The 22,336-nt window shown below is 50.1% G+C and overlaps 1 protein-coding gene across 11 annotated transcripts in view; it reads left to right on the top strand.

Annotated features, from left to right (window-relative positions):
• LOC144682644 (LIM domain-binding protein 2) overlaps positions 1-22,336 on the top strand; it is a 607,375-nt gene that overhangs the window by 200,225 nt on the left and 384,814 nt on the right. The gene's annotated exons all lie outside the window — the stretch shown is intronic.

Raw genomic sequence — 22,336 nt, 5'->3', positions numbered from 1 at the left:
TTTTCTCAATGTGATCTAATCCAAAAAAAAATTCAATTTGTTTTTTGATTGCATGTTGAAATTATTTTTTTTTTGAAAAATGAACTAATGAGAGCTGTGTGGTTCCTGCCGCCAGTGGCCTTTATGGCATTGATATGAACAAAAATTTGTCAGCCATGGGTCAGCTGGTAGCACACTCACCTCTGAATCGCAAGGTGCTGGGTTCAAGTCCCACTCCAGGACTTGAGCATAAAAATCAAGACACTCTAATGCAGTACTGAGGAAGCATTGCACTGATGGAGGTGCCATTTTAGGGATGTAACATTAAACCGAGGCCCCATCTGCCTGCTCGGATGGATGTAAAAGATCCCGTGGCACTATTTCGAAGAAGAGCAGTGGGGTTAACCCCAGTATCCTGGTCAATATTTATCCCTCAATGAACATCACAAAAAAACAGATTATCTGGTCATTATCACATTGCTGTTCATGGGAGTTTGCTGAGCACAAATTAGCTGCCACGTTTCCTACATTACAACAGTGACTACACTTCAAAAACTACTTTATTGGCTGTAAAGCGCATTGAGATGTCATGAGTGGTCATGAAAAGCACTATATAAATGCAAATCTTTATTTTTATTTCATTAATTAACTATTTGATGTACCTACACTTTTCCTCCCAAAATAGTCTCCCCTTTTAGTTCCCTCTTCTTCTCAAGGCAGTGATTGGGAGGCTGAAGGATGGGAAATCCTACCCAATGCCCATACATAGAGTGATGAAAGTGTTCATTGCCTATTGCATTTGTGTCGGATCTCTGAAGGAGCTAACCACCTAGTCCCTTTCCCCATATCCCATATCCTTTTAAATTATTCTTTTCAAATATTTGTCCTCTTCTCTTTTAAAAGCTACTATGGATGCTTCTTCTACCATTGTTTTTGGTAGGGAATTCCACATCCTGATAACTTTATGGGTAAAACAACTTATCTAACTTCTCCTTTTGTTCCTTCAGTGATGATCTTAAATTTATCCCCCCTAATTACTGACTCACTGACAATGAAAAAAATATTCTTTATTTACCTTGTTTTTTTTTATTCATTCACAGAATGTGGGCTTCGCTGGCTGGGCCAGCGTTTATTGCGCATCCCTAGTTGCCCTTGAGGAAGTGGTGATAAGCTGCCCTCTTGAACCGCTGTAGTCCGTGTGCTGTAGGTACACTCACACTGATGTTAGGAAGGAGTTCCAGGATTTTAACTCAGCGACAGTGAAGGAACGGCAATATATTTCCAAGTCAGGATGGTGAGTGACTTGGAGAGGGACTTCCAGGTGGTGGTGTTCCCATGCCTCCCTTGTCCTTCTAGATGGTAGTGGTTGTGGGTTTGGAAGGTGCTGTCTAAGGAGCCTTGGTGAATTCCTGCAGTGCGTCTTGTAGATGGTACATACTGCTGCTACTGTGTGTCAGTGGTGGAGGGAGTGAATGTTTGTGGATGTGGTGCTACTCAAGTGGGCTGCCTTGTCCTGGATGGTGTCAAGCTTCTTGAGTGTTGTGGGAGCTGCACTCATCCAAGTAAGTGGGGATTATTCCATCACACTCCTGACTTGTGCCTTGTAGATGGTGGACAGGCTTTGGGGAGTCTGGAGGTGACTTACTCATCGCACGATTCTTAGCCTCTGACCTGCTCTCGTAGCCACTGTATTTATATGGCTAGTCCAACTCAGTTTCTAGTCAATGGTAACCCCCAGGGTGTTGATAGTGGGGGATTTAGTGATGGTAATGCCTTTGAATGTCAAGGGACGATGGTTAGATTCTCTCTTGTTGAAGATGGTCATTGCCTGGAACTTGTGTGGCACGAATGTTACTTGCCACTTGTCAGCCCACGCCTGGATATTGTCCAGGCCTTGCTACATATGGACATGGACTGCTTCAGTATCTGAGGAGTCGCGAATGGCTCTGAACATTGTGCAATCATCAGCGAACATCCCCACTTCTGACCTTACGATGGAAGGAAAGTCATTGATGAAACAGTTGAAGATGTTGAAACCCTTCATAATTTTGTACATTCTATTAGATTATCTCTTATTCTTCCTGTTCTAATGTAAAGAGCCCAAATTTCTCTCACCTTTCCTCAGAGCTGAAGCCTCGCATCCTCATACATCTTTGGAAAAGAATCGGGAACAAAACTCTCAGCTAATTCTTCCACTCCCTAGCCGGAATATGTTGAAGTAATTTTCAAGTGCCTGGCTGCAGCTGCAGCTGATCATCTAATTCAGAAAAGACCACAGATTGAACCTGGGTCTTGCTGTTATGTATGGCTCAGTATCACTTTACATGATGCATTTTCCCTTTCAGTCATCAAATGAGCTCCTTGCCTAGATCTTGGACCTGTGAATCCAAACTATAATTTGATGCAGTCATTAACAATTACCAGGTTAAGAACAGAACTAATTGTTGTCACAGTACTTGTTTCAGTGCCTGATTAGTCCTAGCCGTGTACCGGAAAAACCTATAAAACTCAGAAAAGTTCTAAAGACCAAGCCCTGAAAGCTTGAAAGATGGTTATCAACAAATTACAGCAGGAGTACAAAATCTTGAAAGCATGGATGTACCTTTTATCGGACTCAAATACGCAAACATTGTTTTAATGGAGAAAGCAAGCTTGTAGGCCAAGGCTCATTGTGTAGGACACCACAGAGGTTGAAGAGGAAATCACTAGGTTGTGATTTTAGTACTGTCAAGCTGAGTTGTAAAGACCTAAAATGTTGCAGCAGAAAAGGAATGCTGAGGGAGATAATGAGTTTGAGATTGTGGGAAAAAATGAGAGAGTAGGAAACTGCAATGTCTTAATTTCAGCATGGTTAGTATGTGGGATGAGGGGTTTATTTGAAATGTGGAAATAACCATGAACAGAGTAGTACAGGAAATCAAGAAAAATGAAACAGAAAAGTATTGCGCTGGAGGCTACAAATGATAGAGGCCTATTATTTTAATTCCTGTCTCAAGAGTGCAGGAGAGTTGCTGAAAGTTACTCTTTTTGTATCCTAGTACAACATCAACAATTATCCACGTTACCTGAATTTAGTTTTTTATATGTACATTGTCAAATACACATGTAACAGAATAAAGGAAAAGATTATAATTTAACTCCATTTTGACAATTTGCTTCATAATCTTCAAAACTTCAGTTGTATCGCCATTTAATTTTTCCCTCCTTTCCCAAAGAACTTCTTTGCACTTTCCTTGCACCTTAAATTTTTGACAACTGGAACCATAATTGTGGCTTGTCTCTATAATCTCAATGACAATAATAGCCTTCAGGTGATCAGAATTGAACTCAAGAATATTAAAGGATAATAAATGGCCATTCAGAAGATGCTCATCCTTTCAGTATCCGAACTGTCCAGGCATTTCCTTGTGTTTAGAATACCCCTAAAGTCTGCATCTCTACCATCCTGTCTAATGCCCTCTTCCAGACAATTATCACTTTGCATGAAGAAGTTTCTTCTGGTTCCTGTTCTAAATGTATTTTTCACTGGTCTATTTATCAATTGGAAAGCATTTTGTGATGCCCTGAGGGTATGACTGTCACCATATGAATGGAAATTTTTCCTAGAAGACTATAAATTTCAATTTGTGGAAGGCCTTCGGAAACTGCTTTTTTGACAGGAACATGAATGAAGAGCATTGAACACCCCACTCCAACACCCACTGCCCACACCCTGCCCCCTGCCCCCAATGGTAATAACTATTACCTCCTCAGCAGAGGCCCAGGATACTGCTACATAAGTTGCTCCCATGCTGCAGTGAAGGCTGACAGGAAAGAATTTGAGATGAAGGAGAAGGTTGGGAACCTGACATGATCCCACCCATTTACGGGTTTAAGCCAAGCAGGTTTGCAGACGAATGGGGAACCCTTGTGGAGCTGTCAGGTAAGTAATTAGAATTTTCAAAGAGGCAATTAACTGTGAATTTAATCCAATATTTTGATTTTAATAGAGCCTACATAAGCTGAGGTATCAAGTATTGGATTTTCAAAGAGAAGGGTAGAAATAAGAAAAGATATTTTAAAAATATTTGGGTGTAAAATTATAATGACTAGGCCTGGGAGCTTATCATTGTTTTGATGTCATGTGACAGAGTAATCAGCATCAATTTGACTTTATAATTATATATCACTCTATTTGGTTTGATTTCCTGAGGTACATTGGTGTTGCTTATCATAAAGAAGAGTGTAACTGAATTGAATGATGTTACAAGCTATATTTTAGGTGACATTCAGCCTAATTTCAAACTTGAAGAAAATATTAACATTTTTAAGAAGCTGTAATTTTGAAACTTAGCCCAAAATTAAAATATAGAATGCCTACTTGCTGGATCCTTTTTGTAATGACAGTGATGCAAAATAAAACCTTATAGGGTAGGTTGGCATAATGATGTGCTTGTGCATGTCATTCCTGAGAGTGGGGGTTAGAAGTTCTGCCAGTAAAGCCTGGCAAAGTGAGTTCACAAAAATGATTCCTAAGTAGGAAAGAGGAAAAACTTGAAGGTTTCAGGTCACATTGTTCTTGTACATTTAGGACCGAATTTTAACTGAAGTAGGTTCAGTTGCAAGCGGGGAGTTAAAACGCTGAAAAGTGGCGCCAGGTTGGGAACCCAATAAGAACCCGCCTAATTCTGGGTTTGGTGCGGGCATGTTTGCAAGTGAGCGGGGAGCTCCCTGTGGAACTGTCATGTAAGTAATTAGAACATTCAAAGAGGCATTTAACTGTGAATCTAATCCAGCATTCTGGCTTTAACAGCCAGAACATGAGCTTCCTGAGGAACTGGCCTGGATCAACGAGGCAAGAGCACAGAAGGGACACAGTGACATGTTGGGAAGCCCTTAAAGAATGAAAATGTTAAGCGTGTGGCTAGCCTCAATGAAAGACTTGTGCTTGCAGGATTTTTTCTGAGACTGAGTTCACTGTCTTGAGGGTCTTTTGTTTTAACTTTTTGGAAGTAATTTCAACTCCCTTGGAGTCTACTCGCCTTCATCTCAACTTCCTTACTGTCAGCCTTCATCGCAGCATGGGAGTAACTTATACAGCGGTGGCATGGACCTTTGATGAGAGTAATCACACCAGGAACAACAACAGCACCAATAGCAGCTGCCTTCTCTGCAGCCACATGCTGCACCACAGAACAGAGAGGATGGACATAGAACTCTAACTCGAAGGAGGCCTGACTCAGAGCACAGGATCTATGATCAGCTTCCTCAAGATGATAGAGCAACAGTGCCTCAGGAGGTCCAGGCTTTCACAGCCGGCCATTGCTGTCATCTGCAGTGACCTGGAAGAAGCCCTTCTTCCAAGAGTGCCAGGTTGGCATGCATTGCCAGTAGCTGTCAAGGTCACACCACAACCGTGAATTTCTTCACCTCTGGCTCCTTCCAGGAATCTGCTGATGACATCTCAAGCATCTCTCAATCTACTGCCCCTAAGTTCATTCACAGGTCACTGATAACTTGCCTTCCAAGGCCACTGCTTAGGTGCAGTTTGCCACAGATGAGGCCATTAAAATGAAGAGGGTGTTGGCCTCACTGCAGTGGCTGGATTCCTGCAGGTTCAGAGAGCCATTGACTGCATGCGTGTAGCTATCAAGGTGCCCTCAGATCAGCCAAGGGTATTTATCAATCACAAGGGATTCCACTCCTTCAATATTCTGATAATTTGTGGCCACTGGAAGGTGATCATTTGTGTCTGTGCTAGCTATCCGTGGAGCTGCCATGATTCATTCGTTCTGCAGCAGGTTCTCTCTCCTCCACATAGCCACAGTGGCTGGCTCCTGGGAGACTGCGGTTACCCTCTGAAGACCCGGCTGCTGACTCTGGTAAGAAACCCTACCAGTGAACAGAGGAGAGACACAATTGGAACCACATTACTGTTGAGTTGCTCAGGATGTGGTTCAGGTTCCTGGATGCTTCTAGGGGTGTCCTCAATATGTTCTTTCAAGGGTCTACAAAATGATTGTGGTCTGCTTTGTCCTTCACAACATCATGCTGCAGAGAGGCATGAAGCTGCAAGAAGAGGAAGGTGCAGAAGGATCGGCATCCTCTACTGAGGAAGAGGAGGGGCCAGATGTAGCCATGGTGCCTGCAGCTGTTCGCCTGGCTGCCAGAGAAGTCCACAACGTCCTCAGCCAGGAATACTTTGTTTAACCTGTGTGTGTGAGGGCAGCTGATAGTGCCACCAGAAAGCCTGTGTCCCTTCTCCAAACTCAGTTCCTTCCAACAGTCCACAATCCAACCATCAGAACAGCAACAACTTATATTTATATTAACACCTTTTAATGTAAGGAAACATTTCAAGGCATTCACAGGAGCATTATAAAACAAAGCATGACACTGAGGCATGTAAGGAGATATTAGGTCAGATGACCAAAAGCTTAGTCAAAGAGAAAGGTTTGAAGGAATGTCCTAAAGGAAGGAAGCCAGGCAGAGTGGCAGGGATGTGTAGTGAGGGTATTCCAGAGCTTGGGGCCTAGGCAACTGAAGGCCTTGTCTCTAATGCTAGAGCAATTGAGGATGAACAAGATATCAAAATTAGAAGAGCAGAGATATCTCAGAGGGTTGTGGGGCTGGAGAAGATTACAGAGATAGGGAGGGCGAGGCCACAGAGGGATTTGAAAGCAAGCATGAGAATTTTAAAATCAAGATGTTGTTGATTGGCTGCCATTGTAGGTCAGCGAGTACAAGAACAATAGGGGAATGGGACTTGGTGTGTGTTAAGAAACATGAAGCAGGAAGAGAAGGGAAAGTTTACTTTTTTCACAGTCACACTCTCCTCCTCTTACTGGCTGGTCATACTGTTTATCTGAAGGTACTGTCCAGGGTGATTGGGGATGCCACACTGTGGAGGCTTGAAGAATGAGTTCAAAAAAAGTGTTTCAGCCATTGAAATAAAAAATAACATAATGCCATTATTGCTATACACACCCAAGTGAACCTCCTGTACAACTCTTAAGTTTCGCTCATCTGCTTTCTTTTACTTCCATGAGCGAGCTGCTTGTTTCTGTGCTCTAACTGCTCAGATACCTGTGGCGGATGTGCCCTGGGTTTTGGAGTCCGTGAAGTCTCCGCCAAAGACTTTCCCCATCTGTACCTGTGTAGTGGCAAACTCGTCATTAGGGGCAGGAGGGAGCAGGGATTAGTGCTGACAGGATAGGGGGATGGGGGGAATGAGAAATGGGAGCACTTTAAATGGAGTCCCCACTGTCATGTGCCCTTTCTTGATCTTCCTTCTCATGGCTCAGCTGCATTGCTCTGCTGTCCAAGAGCTGGAGAGCACTTGGCTGCATTTCAGTGAGGTGCTGAACAGCCCAGACAATGCTCTGCTCCATCCTAAATGATTACTTTGTGTCTGTCTTCACTGCTGAAGATACGAGAATTCTGCCAGAATTAGAGATCCAAGGGGCTAGGGGTAATGAGGAATTGAAGGAAATTAAGAAGGTTGCATTGGAGAAATTAATGGGACTAGATAAGCCCCTGGGACCTGATATTCTATATCCCAGTGTGTTGAAAGTGACAGCTGAAGACATAGTGGATACATTGGTGATCATCTTTCAAAATTCAAAAGATTCTGGAATGGTTCCTGCAGATTGGACGGTAGCAAATGCCACCACACTTTTTAAGAAGGGAGGGAAAGAGAAAATAGGAAACTACAGACCTGTTAGTCATACATCAGTAGTAGGGAAAATGCTGGAATCTATTTTCAAGGATATGATAAATGGACACTTAGATAATAATGATCTGATTGGGCTTAGTCAACATGGATTTATGAATGGGAAGTCATGTTTGACGAACCTGTTAGAGTTTTTTGAGGATGTTAATAACGGAATTGATAAGGGGAGTTAGTGGATGTGACATACTTGGATTTTCAGAAGGCTTTTATTAAAGTCACCCACAAGAGGTTGGTTAGCAGAATAAAAGCACATGGGATAGGAGGCAATATACTGGCATGGATTAAGGATTGGCTAACAGGCAGAAAACAGAGAGTAGAAATTAATGGGTCATTCTCGCGCTGGCAGGCTGTAACTAGTGTCACAGGATCAGTACTTGGGCCCCAGCTGTTCACAATATACATCAATGATTTGGATGTGGGGACCAAATGTAATATTTCCAAGTCCACGGATGACACAAAGCTAGGTGGGAATGTGTGTTGTGAGCTGGATGCAAAGAGGCTTCAAGAGGACTGTTTTTTTTTATTCATTCATGGGATATGGGTATCGCTGGCTAGGTCAGCATTTATTTCCCATCCCCAATTGCCTTTGTTCGGAGGGCACCTAAGAGTCAACCACATTGCTGTGGAGTCATACTCTGGAGTCATGTGTAGGCCAGGCCAGGTAAGGATGGCAGATTTCCTTCCCTAAAGGACATTTGTGAACCAGATGGATTTTTACAACAATTGACAATGGTTTCATGGTTGTCATTCGACTTTTAATTCCAGATTCTTATTGAATTCAAATTCCACCATCTGTCGTGGTGGGACTCGAACTCAGGCCCCCAGAGCATTATCCTGGGTCTCTGGATTACCAGTCCAGGTATCCGACACTCGGAGGACTGCTGGAGGCCAGGAATTTGCTGAGTCCGAGTCAGTTGAAAAGTCGCTGGACTTGGTCATGCCTCAGTTGCTGGAGCTGCAAAGACAAGCCCTGAGAACATCAGGAAGGGATGTCCGCTGCTCTCCTCAGATTGCAAGGCACAATGGAGGGGTCCATTCACCTTCAGTTTGAGGTGATAGCGCCAGCATGTCAACGCACCGAGGTCAACACTGGTAGGATGGCAGCCGCTATGGAGACCTTGGTCTAGGATGTCGCTCCTGCACTGCTGCGCGGGCTCAACTCCATCGCTGATGCCATAGTTGGCCTCCAACAGTGTGTTACACAAGAGGGGTGTGGGACAATTCGATCTCACTCCAGCTACTCCTTCCGCTCATAGAGTCAGCCTGGGGCCCTCGGGCACCCACCAGGAGGAGGAGCAGTAGGTGCACACCCTGGGGCCATCCATTCAGGTGACTCTGACAGTGTCCGGCTCAGCCAATTCCCCTCTTTCTGTGACCACAGCATCTCCAGCTCCACAGGCCAAGGGGGGTGCCACTGCCACACAGCAGGACTCCGAAAGTGGGCCAGGGCCCATCAGGTCTTGGCCCTCCAAACATTGACTGCCAAGGTCATCACAGACCGGGCGGAGCAGGCTGCTTCCCCCTCCACTGTGGATGCCCGGAGGAGCATCAAGACGTAGCGGCAGGGTTAGGAAAGTTAAGATATAACTCTCTTGAGTCAAATCAATTAAACTGAATTAACAAAATCAGGGACAAAGTAAAAGCAGCCCCTTAAAGGGAAACTGCAAAAATAAAAGACAAAATGCAAAGGAAACTTACCAACATCAAATCAAAATGTGATGAAAGGGGTCGATAAGAAACCCATTCCCCACGGTGCCCACCGGGCACGGAAGGTCTCGACAGTGCCAGCGGACACCGCGTGCTCCCTTTCCAGGGACGCAGCTGTGGAAGAGAGGCAGACAGTCGGGTCGGATGACCCCCTCGATCGCCCGCTGCCTGGACCTGTTAATGGCCAAGTTGGCCAAGCCCAGGAGCAGGTTCACAAGGAGCTCCTTCTCCCTCCCGGCACCCCCCCCTCCGCACCGAATGCCTGTGGATCAGGAGCGTGGGGCTGAAGTGCAAATAAATCAACAGTAAAAGGTTTTTCAAGAAACTACAACCTACAACAATTAACATACACATGGTCCACGGACTCCATAAGGCCACAAAAGACGCAGGTATCTATGGAGTCTGTGAACTGACACAACCTACGGTTGTATGGGACTGCTGCGTACAACACCCTCCACCCCAGGTCCCCGGTGGAAAATGGGAGGACACCCCCTCCCGTAGAGTGCCCCCCCACTGGGGACTTCCGCCGCCGGATGGCAACAAGGCACGCCAGGACATGTCCAGGTGGCGGACGAGGGCAATGAAGCGAATGGTGTGCCACAGCAGCAGTCTGTACAGGAAACCCCTCCGCGCTGTGCTAAAGGGCATGGAGGGCATTTCCACAAGGCGACTCAGGTTGTGGGGCACCAGCTCCAGAGGGGGGGTTTGGGGCTTGGGGCCAATGTGGAATTCCGTCTGAACAGGGGTACACTCAGACGGAAGACGACTGCGCACCTGCGCCACCTCGAGACCCAGTATAACGTCGGGGCCAAGCACAACCGTCCTGAGGTCTTGAATGGCATTGGCCGCAAGCCAGACGTCCACGGATGTGCGATGCAGCAACTCCTGTGGAAGCATCCAGCTCACTCCTCTGCCACCCAGCACATCCCTGATCCTGGTCACCCCGGCAGCCACAGCCCTCCTCTCCGCCAGCCACTGAAAAGGACGGAGGGGCGTATTCCTGAGCAGCTGCTCTCTGACGATAGCCGCTACTCCTGACGGCGGAGAGCTGCGTCGCGAGGCGACCACGTTCCAGACTTTGATCAGGTCCTGGTAAAAGACGGGCAACGCCTGTAAGGAGCCACGAAGGCCCCTCAGGTCTATGAACAGGAGCTGCACATCATAATTCAGGCTGTGCACCTGGTGGAAGAAATACATCGCCAGGGCACACCATCTCGGAGGGGGCTCAATGTAAAGGTATCGCTGCAGGGCCTGATGGTGGAAAGTCGCCACCTGGGTGCGTAGGCACACCAGCCCCTGACCACCCTTCCTAAGTGGGAGACTCAGAACCTCAGCAGTGACCCAGTGCAGCCTTTTGTCCCAGAAGAGGTCGACGAGCATTCTTTGGATTTTTGTGATAAAGTCCGGGGGAGGCATCAAAGTCACCAGCCGGTTCCACAACATGGCGGCAATCAGCTGGCTTATGACCAGAACTTGACCCTGGTAAGACAGCACTCAGAACAGTCCTGTCCAGCACCGCAGGCGAGTGGTGACTTTGGCCTCCAGCTCCTGCCAGTTCACCGGCCAGGATTCCTCAGCAGGGTGAGGTGGAGCTCCAGGTAGAGGAGGCTGGTCCTGCTCCAGGTGATAGGCCTGAGCTCCTTGGATAGCGGATCCGTCTGCTACTGACCAACTAGGAGTTCAGAACACTTGTTCCAGTTGATCCTGGCAGAGGAAGCCGCAGAACAGACCTCCTGGCACTCGCGCATCCTCCACAGCTGGGTCAGTGAACATGAGGAGCACGTCATCGGTGTAAGCCGAAAGGACCACCCTGATACCCGGCCCGCGCAGAACCAATCCCGACAACCTCCTCCGCAAGAGGTGCAGGAAAGGCTCCATGCAGATAGAATATAACTGGCCAGACAGGGGGCAGCCCTGACACACTTCTCTCCCAAAGCGAAGGGGCACCATCAGGGACCCGTTAACCTTAACTAGACGCTCTGCGGCAGAGTACAGAAGTCAGATCCGGGCAACAAAATGCGTCCCGAACCCGAATGCTCGCAAAGTCCCGAATAAATATTCGTGATCCACCCTGTCGAACGCCTTCTCCTGGTCAAGAGACAGGAAGACGCACGACAGACCAGTCCTCTGGGAAAAATGGATGACATCCCGAACCAGATGGACATTAGCGAAGATGGTACAGACCGTGTAGGACCGGTCAGGGTGGATCATGTAGTCCAGCATGGTGCCAAGGCAACAAGACATTGCCCTGGCAACGATCTTGTAATCTGTGCTGAGGGGGGAGACCGCGCGCCAGTTCCTAAGGTGGTGGAGGTCCCCCTTCTTTGGCAGCAGGGTAATTACGGCCCTGCGCCACGAAATGGGCATCTCTCGGGTTGCAATACTCTCTCCCAGGACCCCCGCGTAGTCGTTCTACAGGACATCCCAGAATACCCTGAAGAACTCCATGGTCAGCCTGTCCAGCCCTGGGGATTTGCCCCTGGAGTGGCTGTCGAGGTCGCCGGTCAGCTCCCCCAGACATATAGGGGAGTCAAGCTTTCCGGCACCCTCCAGGCCGACCTGCTGCAGGTCCTCCCACAAAACTCTGCGAGCTTCCTCGCTGGATGGATCTGAAGAGAACAGGGCAGTGTAATAGTCTCGGGCGATGGCCCTGATGCCCTCTGGATCCGAGACAAGGGATCCGTCGCTGGCCAGCAGCGTAAGGAGCTGCTGACGGACCCTGTGCCTTTTTTCCAGCGAGTAGAAGAAGGGGGAGCCACGGTCCAGGTCCTTGAGGAACTGGATCCGTGACTTCACGTACGCGCCCCGGGACCCGACGAGTTGCAGGTCCTGCAGCGCGCCCTTCTTCTCATCGTGCACCAGCCACAGGGCCGGGACCGCGTCGGGCTGACGGAGACCTGCCTCCAGGTCGAGCAGCGCCTTCTCCAACTCCTCGACCCTCGATTTCTGCCTCTTTGTCGACCCCTTAGTGTACTCCTGACAGAAAACTCGGACGTGAGTCTTGCCCACGTCCCACCATAGCCTCAAGGAGGGGAAGCCCCCCTGCTTCCTTCTCCAGCCAGCCCAGAAACAACGGAACGAGTCCAGGAACCATTCGTCCTCCAGCAGCAGGTTGTTAAAGTGCCAGTACGCGGACCTCGTCCGAGCGCAGAACGGAGCGAACTCCACCCACACCAGACGGTGGTCCATACATGGCACCTGCTGCACAGAAGCCGACGGAACACAGGACATGTATGCCTTTGAAACGTAAAGGCGGCCGAGTCTGGATGCTCCGACTCCAGGTGAAAACGTTGGAGTCGGGATGGAGATGTCGCCAGACGTCCACCAAGTCGAAGGACCCGACCAGGCCCTTCAACTTACTCACAACTAGCGAGCGGTGCTGGGCACCGTGACGGTCCCGGGCCTCGAGGGTACAGTAGAAACCCTCCCCAAGGACGATGCACGTGTCGATGGAGCCGAGATGAGTGGACACTTCCTCAAAGAAGCTCGCTTGCTGCTGCGCCCAGGGGAGCGTACACATTCACAAAGTGAAACGCCGCACCCCCTAGGCGCAGAATAAGGTGCAGCAACCGGCCTGGCACCGGCTCCTTGACCCCCAAGATCTCCGGCTGAAAATGTGCGGCCAACAAGATAGCCACCCCGCCAGAATTGGAGGCCAGGTGACTCATGTAGACCCCCTCCTCGCTACTCCAGGAGCCACATAGCTTTGTCTCCCGGAACGGTGTGGGTTTCCTGCAGGAAGCACAGCGCATACTTCACGTCCCTGAGGACCAAGAAGTTCTGGAACCTGCGTTGTGTGTCCCTGCTGCCGTGGATGTTGATGCTGGCTGTGGTAGTCTTCATTGTCAGAAGGAGAGGACTATTTTAATCCTTCATCTCGTTCAGAAGCCCAGCGAGAAATGTGTGGGCCCTCCTCTTAGCGTTTCGGTCCAGCCCAGGGACCTAGCACGGAGACGCCTGATGCTGAAGGTTGGGAGGGAGCCGGGAGGCCGATGACCCAGTGGTCGGGGCCATGAAGGCACTACCGCAGTCCCCTGGCGGGCCAGATGGCATCTTGTTGGTACAAGGTGGGTAGGGGTGGGGCATCACGGCAAGGGCAATACCCTCACTGATCCCCGAGGGGCCCTGCTCAGGGGACTGCAGCAAGGGGTCGGGGGTATGGGCTTCCCCCAGAAGGCAGAGCGAAGACTAATGGGGCAAAGATACCACCACCACTTCACTGGGAGAGGGGACACATCCGATCTTTCAAGTCGCGAGTCTTCCCCCTCCGAGGGGTGGCGTCTCTTCTGGGGTTGGCTGGGGGCTAGGGAGACCACCATCTGTGAGGCCACCGCCACCTCATCCAGTCCCTCCGGACACCCCACCCTTCGGGGTTTGGGCACCGGCTGGGGGTCACGCGCCCCACTGCCTCCACATCTGGGAACCTGCGCGGGTATGACGCCGGGCCCAGAACATGGCGCTGAGGCTCACACGGGCCTGGGAGCACACGCAGACACGTCACCGTGGCCGGATGATGTTTTTACCCCCCAGCTGGTGTTTTCGGGGGTCTGGGGATCAGGCCAGGTTTGGGGGGGGCTACCTCCAAGGTTACTCCGTGCCTTCCTATGACATGGGGTCGCTCCCTTTGCCTCACCGGCAGCCGAGATGGCTGCTGGCGGCACCTCACCTTGCCGAGGAGGGAGGTGGAGCGGTGGCGTGGGGAGGAGCGGGGGTGCCAGCTGCGGCCACCTGGATGGTGCTGCCGGCCTTGGAGGCGGGGCAGTTCTTACAACATGCCCCACCTCCTTGCAGACATGGCACCTCACACCATCCACAGCCCAGAAGACCCTGTAGACGGCCCCCTCATCTTCCACATTAAAGCCCCCCCTCCACGCACTCTTCCAGGCAGGGGAAAACCTGGAGCCAGAAGGAGTACACGTGTCAGAGGGCCGCGTCCTTGAGGCCGAGCGGGATCAGTGCAACCCCGGACCTGACCTCCCCCAGTTGATGGAGGTGATGGAGGAGGACATTGGAAATGATGGTCCTCTGGGCTGTGGTCTCCAGGGGGTCCAATGCCAGAAACATCCTGCCCACAGTGAGCCCCTTTTCTAGGGCCAGCTGCATCGCCCTCTCTGACCTCAAGAAAATTACAGCTTTGCCGTACGTTTTCGAGGCGGCGACTACAGCTGAGGGGCCGACAACCCCAGCCATAGCCTTGATGTATGCCTCGGTCGTCATGTCAGTGTGAGTGTAGCTCTTCACCCCCGGGGCCTTGGTGAGGAGGTGGAAGGGTGACGGGGTTGCAGAAGCAGCTGCACCTGCATAAGGTTTCTTAGGGGGCCTCGTCACCAGTGACAGCACCACCTCCACATTCACCTGGGACCCTGTCACAGCCATAGGGGCTGAGCCACACCCGCCCTGAGCTCCATATTCCACAATATCCCACCCCGGGGACAGGGGGAAAGGATGATGTAACCTCCCCTTCCGGGATGACAAAAAACAGAGAGGAGAGGAGGGAGAAGGGTAAAGGACAGAGAGACACAGGAGGGAAAGGGTAAAGGGTAGGTGGGTGTCACTCGGTGGAGTGGAGTGTGGGTGGGGGCCTCGATGTCCTTCCTGTGGGGGGAAGGCGTTGCCTTCACCAGGCAGCTGGTACTGCCTGGCACACAGGAGTCAGCCCTGTCCCTCTTCACCAGGCAACACCAGCTACCTGGACTCAGACTCGGTTGGAGCGAGGAGGATTGGGGGGAGCTGGGGGTGGTGGCAACACACACACACAAACACACCCCTTCTGCCCCAAGTCTCTGCAGCAGTCTTCTCTCCTCCCCCTACAAAACACACAGCTGTCTTCAGCCCCCACCAAACAAAAGTCCAGATACCCACCTCGGATGTTAAACCAAACAGTCCTTTCCTCCTGGACTCCCTGTCCTGCAGCAGCAGCAGAAGCACCTCCTCTCTCTCTCTCTCTCTCTCTCTTGCCTCCAGGCCTCAGGCCCTGCAGGCTCCAGGACCCCAGCAACACAGGGGATGGAAGAAGGCTTGAGGGAAGGCAGCAATACATAATTGGAACAGCCACAGGAACACATAGCAGGAACAGCCACTGGAAATCCCACAGCAGCAGGAACAGCCACTGGAAATCCCACAGCAGCAGGAACAGCCACTGGAAATCCCAGAGCAACAGCAACATCCACTGGAAATCCCAGGTCAGCAGGAACAGCCACTGGAAATCCCACAGCAGCAGCAACAACAGCCACTGGAAATCCCTCAGCAGCAGGAACAGCCACTGAAATCCCACAACAGCAGCAGGAACAGCCACTGGAAATCCCAGAGCAGCAGCAGCAGCAACAGTCACTGGAAATCCCAGAGCAGCAGCAGGAACAACCACTGGAAAGCCCATAGCAGCAGCAGGAACAGCCACTAGAAATCCCACAGCAGCAGCAGGAACAGCCACTGGAAATCCCACAGCAGCAACAGCAACAGCCACTGGAAATCCCACAGCAGCAGCAGGTACAGCCACTGGAAATCCCACAGCAGCAGGAACAGCCACTGGAAATCCCAGAGCAGCAGGAACAGTCTCTGGAAATCCCACAACAACAGGAACAGCCACTGGAAATCCCAGAGCAGCAGGAACAGTCTCTGGAAATCCCACAACAACAGGAACAGCCACTGCAAATCCCACAGCAGCAGCAACAGCCACTGGAAATCCCACAGCAGCAGGAACAGCCACTGGAAATCCCACAGCAGCAGGAACAGCCACTGGAAATCCCACAGCAGCAGGAGCAGCCACTGAAAATCCCACAGCAGCAGCAACAGCCACTGGAAATCCCACAGCAGCAGCAGAAACAGCCACTGGAAATCCCACAGCAGCAGCAACAGCCACTGGAAATCCCTCAGCAGCAGCAACAGCCACTGGAAACCCCACAGCAGCAGCAGAAACAGCCACTGCAAATCCCACAGCAGCAGCAGAAACAGCCACTGGAAATCCCACAGCAGCAGCAACAGCCACTGGAAATCCCTCAGCAGCAGCAACAGCCACTGGAAACCCCACAGCAGCAGCAGAAACAGCCACTGCAAATCCCACAGCAGCAGCAGAAACAGCCACTGGAAATCCCACAGCAGCAGCAGGAACAGCCACTGGAAATCCCACAGCAGCAGCAGCAGGATCAGTCTCTGGAAATCCCACAGCAGCAGCAGCAGGATCAGTCTCTGGAAATCCCACAGCAGCAGCAACAGACACTGGAAATCGCACAGCAGCAGCAACAGCCACTGGAAATCCCACAGCAGCAGGAACAGCCACTGGAAATCCCACAGCAGCAGCAGCAACAGCCACTGGAAATCCCACAGCAGCAGGAGCAGCCACAGGAAATCCCACAGCAGCAGCAGAAACAGCCACTGGAAATCCCACAGCAGCAGGAACAGCCACTGGAAATCCCACAGCAGCAGGAACAGCCACTGGAAATCCCACAGCAGCAGCAGAAACAGCCACTGGAAATCCCACAGCAGCAGCAGAAACAGCCACTGGAAATCCCACAGCAGCAGGAACAGCCACTGGAAATCCCACAGCAGCAGCAGCAGCAGGATCAGTCTCTGGAAATCCCACAGCAGCAGCAACAGACACTGGAAATCCCACAGCAGCAGCAACAGCCACTGGAAATCCCACAGCAGCAGGAACAGCCACTGGAAATCCCACAGCAGCAGGAACAGCCACTGGAAATCCCACAGCTGCAGGAACAGCTCAGCAGTAACGAGCTGCAGCTGAGACCAATCCGGAAGCACAGTTTGGGCACAGGTGTTAATCACTTGTACATAATGTTCACGATTGTCAATAAACTGCCAAGAATGTCTCCCTGTTTATGGCTCCTTGTTCTGATGAGCAGTTTTCATGTCACTCAGATGTGAAACCTTCCTGCACAAGATAAAGGTGGGTGTCTCAGTCCAGGGCCTCTTCACTGTGCTTTGTGCAGCCTTCAGACCAAAGTGATGGTCCAGCGCCTCACTCCATGGACAATGTGTGATCCCTGCACCTTGACGGTGCTCATTATTGCTGCCAGAATGTAGTGGGCAAGCATCACAGAGTTCCCTCATTCTCTCTGTTGCTCTCAACACCTTTAAGGTGGGGCTGGCCCCTATCTCTTCAGCATCTGTGACCAGTGACGCTGTGCTCCAGCTCCTGAAGGGCTCAGATGCTTTTAAAGTTTCACGGCTGTGTCTCTATGATATGACCCTAATCAGAGCGCAAGCAATCTGCCCTCAGCCAGACAGGAGCCAGACATTCCCAGAGGCTATGTGAAGATCTATGAAATGTTCTCACTACATGTTGTCATCATCCTCCTGCGATCGAGTGACTATTAGGGCCTCCACTGCGTCTCCATGACAGGAGCATTATCACAGAGGGTATTCGCGCTGCCATAAGCCAGACTGGAGTCAAACGTTCACAGATGCAATGTGACGATCTGTGGTGTCTCCTCACTGCATGTCATCATCATCCACCATGAATCTAGCAGCTATGAGGGCCTCCCGAGTGTGCCTGCCTCATCCCCATCATCGTTGCCTCCAAGGACCCCCTCACATCCCCGTCGACGTTCTTCTCATCAGAGGAGATGTACAGCCCCCCCATCTCCTCCTCAGCCAGCTCCTCTCCCTGTTGCAGTGCCAGATTGTAAAGGGTGCAGCAGGCAACGATGATGTGTGACACCCTCTGCGGACTATATCGCAGGGCTCCACCAGACTGGTCCCGGAGCCGGAACCTCATTTTCAGCATCCCGATGGTCTGCTCCACTAAGTTGCGAGTTGCAGCATGAGCCTCTTTGTACCTTCACTCTGCTGCAGTCTGAGGCTGCCACACAGGTGTCATCAGCAATGGCCTTTGTGGGTAGCCCTTGTTCCCGAGGAGCCAAACCTAGCAGCTTCTGTGGACCCTGGAATACGTCAGGAACCTGTGACTAACCAGGGAATTGTGCACATTCCCTGGAAACCATTCGCAGACCTGCAGGATGCATTCGTGGTGGTCGCACACCAGCTGCACATTCAGCAAATGGAATCCCTTGCGGTCGACATAGTTGACCACTTGTTGTGACAGAGATCTGAAAGCCATGTGAGTGCAGTCAATGGCGCCCTGTACCTGTGGGAAACCTGGGATCTGGGGAAACCCATCGTTCTTGTATCCTGGCTGTGCTGGTCCTGGGCAAAATGCACAAAGTTGTGTGCCCTCACAAAGATGGCATCCGTGACCTCATGGTTGCATTTTTGGTTGGAGGTTTGTGATATCCCATAGAGGTCACCTGTGGAGCCCTGAAAGGAGCCACTGGCATAGAAATTGAGCACTGCTGTCACTTTCACAGCCACTGGCAATGGATTCCCTCCATGTTCTCGTGGCGCCAAGTCCTGCAGCAGGTGGCAAATGTGACAAACTAGTTCCCTAGACATGCACAGTCTTTGGTGACACTGGTTCTTGGTCATCTGCAGGAATGAAAGGCAGCGTCTATAGACCCTGGGTGCCACTAAGCGCCGATCCCCAGTGGCAGCTCGATGTGGTTCTTCAGCGGCGTGTGCGGGAGCCCCAGCCACCCTTTCTCCCTGAGGGTGCTGCTCTTCCCTTTGCGCAGCCAGGAGCCTCAGTCGCTCTCTGCTCCATTGTTTTCACTCTCTCTACGCCACGAGGCATACAGGTAGTTCACTAGGCTCCATGGTCCTGATGTACTGCAAGGCTACACTGTTATCTTGAACCAAAGGGGAGTCTGGTCCAAACTGGTATGATGACATTGCAAGGGGCTGTGAGCGCCTCCACCAGTGACTGCTCCATGGTCAGATTTAGCAAGGGGATTGTACAGTGTGCCCAGTTGTCCAACTGTTCTGCAGTCCACTAAAACGCATTAGGGGCACCTTATATAAAGTGACCATTCCTCTGCAACTGAGACAGTTCAGGCGCAGTTATTGATATGATTGGAGTCGGGCTCCTAGCTTATCTGCCCACTGAAGCAACGAAGAGGCATCAAATTGCCACCAAGTGCTTTAGAGCTTCTCACCCCTCGAGCACAGACTGCAAAGCAATGAGCATCGTCCACCCTACCCTCCACGCCGAATCCTTGTGCGCTGCATTCAACCACAGGGCAGCTCTAACCCCATCCGCCCGCAATATGCCTCAAGCTTGAAATCCAACAGGCAACCCAGGCGAGCCCTGCACAACGTTGCTGTGTACACACCTCCGAGTTCCCCTCAAAGTGCAGGCCGCCAAGTGCACGCCTTTTATATGCTGTTATGAAACACATCGGCATGCATTCCCGCTGCTGTGTGCGGATGATCCAGTTGAGGGGGTCGATTTCGATGGGCAGGCCTAATAATGATATGCAGATGTATTACAATGAGTTTCCGACATCTGATGGCCATTGGCGGGCTGAGCGGACGATCACAAACTGGTTTCATGCTGTCATAAAACTGATCGTGCCATATTGTCTGCTCATGCCACCGAACATGCCTGCCGATGGCAGGCACAGATAATCCTGGCCGGTGATTGGGTGAGAACATGGCAGATGGAATGTAATGTGGAAAAATGTGAGGTTATCCACTTCGGCGGGATAATAAGATGTGCAGAGTATTTCTTAAATGGTGAGAGATTAGAAAGTGTAACTGTATAAAGGGACCTGGGTACCCTCATCAATAAGTCACTGAAAGCTAACATGCAGGTGCAGCAGGCAATTAGGAAGACTAATGGAATGCCCTCTTTATCGCAAGAGGATTTGAGCACAGGAGTAGTGAAGTCTTGCTTCAATTGTATAGAAGCTTGGTTAGACTGCACCTGGAGTACAGTGTGCAGTTTTGGTCGCTTTACCTTAGGAAGGATATTATTGCCATAGAGGGAGTGCAACATAGGTTCACCAGACTTGTTCCCAGGATGGCAGGACAGTCTTATGAAGAGAGATTGGGTAAATTGGACCTGTATTCTCTAGAGTTTCGAAGAATGAGAGGTGATCTAATTGAAACCTACAAAATACTTAGAGACAGACAGAGTAGATGCAAGATGTTTCCCCTGGTTGGGGGTTCTAGAACCAGCGGACACAATTTCAAAATAAAGGGGAAGTCACTTAGGACCGAGATAAAGAGAATTTTTTTTTTAATGGAGAGGGCTGTGAATCTTTGGTACTTTCTACCCCAGAGGGCTGTGGAATACTCAGTCATTGAGTATGTTTCAAGCAGAGATTGACAGATTTCTAAATACCAATGACATAAAGGGGTATGGAGATGGTGTGGGAAAAAGTGCATTGAAGTGGATGATCATCCGTGATCGGATTGAATGGCGGAGCAGGTTTGATGGGCTGAATGGTCTACTCCTGCTCCTTTGTTCCTTTGTTCCTATCCTGTGTAAAGTGGCAGATTGAGCGTGCAGGTCAGTGGTCAGGGCAAGCATGTACTCGCTGGTCCGCAGCATCTGGTGCTCCATGAGGTTGGTCACTTTTTTCATAGAGGGTAGACATCAGCATTAATACCTGAGACATAATGGCAGTTGTGCTGGATGGACTCCTGTAATCTCTCTTCAAATTTGTGCACTGCCTCTGGAAATGCTGACAGAAGCAGGCGTTGCTGCTCCACAGATTCCATTTTCATTTGTCATGCCCAGTAGCTGCATGTCATATTCTGATCTTCAAACTAATTTATATTTTAAAAAACTGGACAAAAAGGCCGGAAAAGATGGCCACCCGAGGTCACTTGACTTCTTTTGTGGATAGAACCACTCCCCTGTCTCAACAAGGAACCAAAGAACATTCCAGACTGATGTGAGTTGATGCTCTTCCCTGAAACCAATCAAAGAGGATCTGATTTGAATGGGCCATTCTAAAACTAAGACACTGGCTATCTCAAAACCTCAGAGGTGTTAACCCATGACACAGGATGTGGAATCAACACCTTATTTGGAAAAGGCCTTGAACTTGTGAAAAGCTACATGGAGACAACCATATTTCTTTTGTCAGTTTAAAATATCAGCTAGGAGTTGTGTCTAAGCATTTCCACCAAAGCCATCAGAAGCACCAGTTCAGCCAGCCTGAACCAGATTCGGAAAAAGCTGTGTGATGTCAGGCAGCGAGAATATGTAACCTGTTCCAGTTTAAAGTTCGCCTGAGAACCAATCTCCTAGCTGTTTGACTGCAAGAAACCTCACAACTGCTGTGAACTCTTCACTTTACAAGATCCTCACTTCAACGTTAAGTCATCAAATCCATTCAAAAGACCACAGGCCAGCCACTTGGGAGACCGGAGATCATAAATCAGAGACTGAGATAACTGCAATCTGTAAAAACGCATGACCTTTATCTGTGTCCAATCTGTGAGGGTGTGGGTACTGAGTGAAACTGAGTGTTTGTGATGTTGCGTTTAATTCAGTGTAAATGTGTGAGAATAAATAACCTTTATTTTAAACTCACCAAAGCTTGCTGTTTAATTTTTAATTGGAATACACACTCCAAGGGTAAGAAAAGACACACCTCTTTCCAATGAAAACACACTGATCACAACACATTAATCCTGTCTGTGACACCTGGAGGATCCTTGAGGCGCATCATCCATGTCCAGGTGAATAGATCTTGGGATTGCCCTGCACCCTCCCCTGCTGCTCTCTCCCTGTCCCCAGCACCTGCACCTGCTCACATGATGTTCAACTCACCATGTGACAACCAAACTATGTCTACTGCAGTATCCACCCGATGTCTGTATCTGCGCTGGTGGAGGGTGCAGGTGAATCACGTGACGATGCATCCTCAGAGTGCTCACTTTTCTCTGTGGCATCCTCAGCCTGGTCCCTCAGCAGCTTTACAATCACCCTTGCAGGATGCGGGAGTTCAAAGATATGCATTCATGCTCATATAGGGAAAAGGTACAAACTCAGCATGGTGCAGGTCTGGACAGTTCAGTTAGTGGTGACATCAGTTCAACATGAGTGACTTTTATGTGCCATGTGGCAGAGTGATA

This window comes from Cetorhinus maximus, chromosome 1 (genome assembly GCF_964194155.1).
Source record: "Cetorhinus maximus chromosome 1, sCetMax3.hap1.1, whole genome shotgun sequence".
NCBI classification, from domain to species: Eukaryota; Metazoa; Chordata; class Chondrichthyes; order Lamniformes; family Cetorhinidae; genus Cetorhinus; species Cetorhinus maximus.
This window is presented reverse-complemented; position numbering and strand designations above follow the sequence as displayed.